The sequence below is a fragment of the Myotis lucifugus genome, unplaced genomic scaffold (assembly GCF_000147115.1).
Source record: "Myotis lucifugus unplaced genomic scaffold, Myoluc2.0 scaffold_30, whole genome shotgun sequence".
NCBI lineage: Eukaryota > Metazoa > Chordata > Mammalia > Chiroptera > Vespertilionidae > Myotis > Myotis lucifugus.
Window position 1 is genome coordinate 9,017,424 of NW_005871078.1, and position 4,909 is coordinate 9,022,332.

The window sequence follows — 4,909 nt, forward strand, 5'->3', positions numbered from 1 at the left end:
GACGTGGACGGGACCGAAACCGGGATTGGGCTGCGGGTGGGGAATTTGCCCCACATTTTTCTCCCCCCCCCCCCCCCCCCACTGGGACTTGATCTTCAGTCTGCCAGGGGCTTATGTCACACTGGAGTCACCGATTGACCAAGAGAAAAAAGGGAGGGGGAGAGCCCCCCTGGAGGAAGTCCGCTGGGGCCCTCGGACCCTGTCTCGGGTCGCACTGTTCCCGAGGCTTCCTTTGCGTGCAGCCTGAGCGGGGCCCCTCCCGAGACTCTGACTCCACCGGATGCGAAACCACGCACTCAACCTGGCGGAAGGGAATGCAGCGCTGGGTCGACCACTCGGGACAGAGCGGATTCTGGGCGACAATCGGGGCTCCAGATTCCTAGGGAGAGCAGTCTGGGGGGCGTCGCCACACCCGCCAAAGGGCCCCAGGTGCCAAGCCCCAGGCTTTGTTGAGGATCGTATCCCCAAAGGGCGACCCAAGCCTGTAGTGGGAGGTGGAGGGCTGATTAAGATGATCCTGTCACCCTCATGCCTCACCAAAAGCTACAGGAGACACTCTCCTCCCCTTCCAGCGACAGCGGGAGGGAGCTTGCGGTTTTCACGTTTTCTCTCCCGCGGCCTTATTTCTGACACAAATCCCAGGAGGGGCAGGCAGGGCCCTCACATACCATCATCAAGAGCTCAAAGCGAAATAGGCACAACACCCTCTCTAAAGTGTTTGGATGCCTTTCTGCGTGAGGATGGGCATCCCAATCTGCCTTGGGGACAAACTGGATGTAAATTGGCTGGTTTTGCCCCGGGGTGAATGGTGTTGGGGAGGTAACAGTTCCCCAGGTCCTAGCAACTCTGCGGGCAGTGCCTTCCAGACAGCCAGGGCTCAGATTGTAAGAAAGGACGATCCCCCTCACAGGGAGCTGGGCGTCAGCCAGGAGGGTAGTGTGGCACCGCCAGGATCAGTTTTAGGTTGACGAGTTGTCCTCTGAGCCAGGTGGGACTTGAAACTCTCCCTGTGGTCTCGAACAAGTACAGAGCTGCCTACTTCAGGAAGCCAAGAGCTCGGCCCAGCCAAGGGCATCGGGCAGGCATCAGTCCAGGAAATCAGGACTCATGTGCTACACATCCATTTTCTCTCTCTCTCTCTCTCTCTCTCTCTCTCTCTCTCTCTCTCTCTCTCTCTCACACACACACACACACACACACACACACACACACACACCCAGGCCAGAAGAGAAGACTATTCTTCAAACGTTTTGATGCTCATACTCATGGGGCTAGGAGGTGCACAAGTGCTGGGCCTTGGAGAAGTGGTCCCTGGAGACCCCCATTTCCTAAAGACCTTCTCATCTCACGTTGGCTTAGGTCCCTTGGAGAAAACTGCCTCGCTGCCCGGCTTTCTGGTCCTGTTACGGGAAAGCTGAACATTGCCCAGGAAGTAGGGAAGGTTGAGGCTGGTGTGAGACCCACTTTCCCAAGGAGACTGATGCATGTCTAGTGCTTCTCCGGGGGCAGTTTCTCCAGATGTCAGCAGGGAGTCCTGCTCCCGGAAAAGGGAGACCCTGTTTCAGCCTTATCCTCATCTAACGACAGAGAGTTAACAATGAAACACACCCTTTCCTACCCCTACTTGGGATTTAAAGGTATGACATCTCCTTTTTTTGCTCAACCGTGGTGTCCACAGGCAACAGCCTCCCCTCAAGTCTCAGTCCAGGCAAGTAAGTGATTAGGAACTTATTGTAATGGAATCAAAAGATAACTTTACTTGAGCTAATTATACAAACTTCTCTATGTACACCAAGAAAAAGTTTGGAGTAGAGAAAGGATGAATTTAGTTGTTTTGGTTTCAGAGGATTTAAGAGAGATAGCCTGGAGCTACAGATTGGCAAATGTTAAATCTGGATGCTTATTGGTAAGAAGATAAGGGAATTTCTGAGCCCAGGTGCACTGTTTTAAGAGCTATAGATACTTTTCTGATTTGCATGTTTGTTTCCTTGTTGTTTGGACTGAGGAAGAAAAAAGGAAGAAAGATGAAAAAGCTAACCATAAATGCTTTTTTTTTTCTAAATTGCAAGAGGAGATATCCCTGGAGATATACATCAACCAGTTATTTAAACATGAAGTGTAAAAGTGCACTTAAATTTTTAGAAAAATCTTTCTTAAAATTGGACTCGACTTTCATGTAAATGAAGTTCTCACAATGTTAAACTGTCTTCACATGGAATACTTCAGATGAAAGACAGGCCTTCATATCCTCCTATTTGCTAAAGTGCATTTATGTGATAGCAAGGCCTGAGCAAACATTCTGAGCAAACATTCAGCGTCTATTGGCACTTGTTCTATTTCTAAGGGGAGAGAGAGAAGAGAGAGGGCAGGAGAGAGAGAGAGAGAGAGAGAGCGCTTCCTGTGTGAAGTCATCTCATTTGCATTCACATGTCCTCAGCATTATCATAGAGGTTACTCAGTAATATTGGAAACTAGATTATGATGTCAGAAAAGACCCTTTCCAGAAAGCCAGATAGTCAGGGTGCTGCTACTAGTATATAATGAGGAGAGTTTCTGCTGAAAGTAATTAACAGGGCACCTTAGAAGAGGTACCTGCTTCCTAGCTTTCTCATCATCGCCTTTGGTCAGAACAGAGGAGACTCCTTAAGAAAGTTTTTAATTCATTTAAGATTTAATGTTACTTTTTAAAGAACAAACAAAAATTATTTCTGGAAGAGACTGCTGAGAAGATTCTCCCTTCTTTGGCCAGAAGAACAGAGGAGACTGTAAATCAAGGGAAAGGTGAGGTATTAAATTATGAGGAAACTTTGGTATTTGAGTATATAAAGACTATTTCTTTCTCCTGTGTCTATATTTCTTGTTTTGTGGGGGAGAGAAAATTCTAAAAATATTTGAGAGATGTTTTGCCATCAACACCAAAAAAGTGAATGGGGGGAAAGAAAGGAGAGAGAGAAGGTCAATTTTGTTTAATTAGTTTTTAAAAGCAACATAAATCAAAGCAGTCTATTGATGTCAGTCTTTATAATGCCCTGAGAGTATAATGAATTTACTTATAGCATAAGTGATTTAATATTTTCAATCTTTGTTTTAACCTTTATTGGGGGAGGGTTGACTTTCGAAAGCCTAGCTAGTTTGAAACTTGGCTAAGTACCTTTGTGTTGTGTGTTTTTTTTCTTTCTCTTTTATTGTGGAAGCAAATATTATCACTTTAATGTTAAACAACTTGCAAGTATTAAATGGCTCATTTGTGATTTACTGTTTTACAGATTTCCCCCTTCAGATCTAAGGATTACATTAAGGCTCCTGTGTCTTTCTGGATAGAATTTAATATAAATCAGAAAGTGTTAGAGGTTCAAAGGTTGACATTTTTTAGTCCTGTTACTTTGTCTTGTCATGCCATGCAAACAGGTCTAACGTTTAGAAATTCTTAAGCTTTCAAGGGAAATTGTGGAAATTCCCAGCGATTTTTTTTAAGTGGGAGGAAGCCAAGTTTTGTGTTGTGTGTTTTTTAAGTATGAAGTTTAAAGTAATCAAATGAGAGAGCAGCTTCTGAGAAAGAGTTCTCCCCGCTCCCCAATCCAAACTAAGCAGCAAACGTGAACTGCTGGCTTGCAGTTAGGAAGGGGGAAAGGGCCCGAGGTGAGCGAGGGTGGGTGAGAGGGCGCTATTTCGCCCACCCGTGGCGCATCTGTGGAGCACCAGCCTCAAAGCCAGGCTTGATCAAGGTCAGGCTGCCTTGAGGATCTGAAATCTCAGTCACACTTGCCTTCTGGAGAGTAAGGAAACCTCCCAGTAGGGTTGTCTATCTAGAAGACAAACATGCCCTGAAGGGTTCCCAAACACCCGCGTTCACTTCTCAAAGATAGAGGCACCCTTGGGAGGGCGTTGGCGTCCGAATCCGCTGCAGTCCTTCCTAGACGGTACTGCCCGGTCACTCAGAGCCGTCTGCGTCCCCGCCCCATCGCTTTGGGAAGAGGCCCCTGCTTTCCCTTCGCTTCTCCGAGGCAGTGCGACAGACCACGCCAGCCTCGCCGCATCTGCGGGCTGAAGGGGCCCGGAGAGAGTCGCCTTAGAATATGTAACCGGGGACCGGGGGGCATAGGGGGTGACAGAGTCGCTTATCCCAAACAGCGTGGTTAAGACGCCTGCTTGGTGGGCGAGAGGGCTGTGCGCGCCCCAGGACGGTAGGTTCTCCCCCGTCATTGCAAAGGGGGTGTCCCGTGCGCGCGGGTTTCCTTGGACGGGCTCCAGGTGTCCTCAGCTGTTCTGAGCAGCAAAACATGCCATCTCGACCTGAAGCCTGAAACCGTTTTACCTCTTCTAAGCGAAGGATCCCCCCTCCCCAGCCTACTCTTCCCACTCAACTTGTCCCAGGAAGGGCCAGGAAGTAGGGCTCCCATCGAGCTCCCCGAGCTTTCAAGGGGGGGTTGGGGCTCTTTAAAGCCACAGGCCCACGGCCCGCGACATCCCCGCGGAGGATCCCGGGCGCCCGCGCTCTCCACCCCGGCTGCTTGGCCTCCTCCTCGTCTGTCCGCCCCCGGCGGTCCCGGCAGCCGCGCGTCCAGCCCGCCCCGGGGCTGCGGCGGCGGCGCGCCGAGGTCAGTGGCTGCCCGGGCCCGTCCGCACACCCTCAGGGACCTCGGAGGGTAGAGGCACCGGGCAGTCCGGGGCCGGCGGGACTCCGAGGGGCTGAGCGAATCCGCCCCCGCGCCCGCCCGGCTCCGAGACGGCGCGGCGGGGCTGGCGCTCCGGGGTGGGGCTCGGCGGAGCTCGGGGCAGCGTCGGGGGCGGCGGGCAGCTCCTCCGCTTGCAGAGCGTTCCCAGCGCCGGGCTCCCCTCCGCTCGCCCCTCCGCTCGCTCCGGCCAAACGGGGCCGCTCCGGCCGCCCGCCCGCCCGCCGCCGCCCCCG

At 51.5% G+C, this 4,909-nt stretch overlaps 1 protein-coding gene across 1 annotated transcript in view; it reads left to right on the forward strand.

The window, feature by feature from the left end:
- Nucleotides 1-4,066: 4,066 nt before the first annotated feature.
- Nucleotides 4,067-4,909, forward strand: part of PTHLH (parathyroid hormone like hormone) — a 12,121-nt gene continuing 11,278 nt past the window's right edge. The window contains exon 1 of the mRNA XM_006086763.3: nucleotides 4,067-4,078. The gene's annotated coding sequence lies outside the window, so the exon portion shown is untranslated. The remainder of the gene's footprint in view (nucleotides 4,079-4,909) is intronic.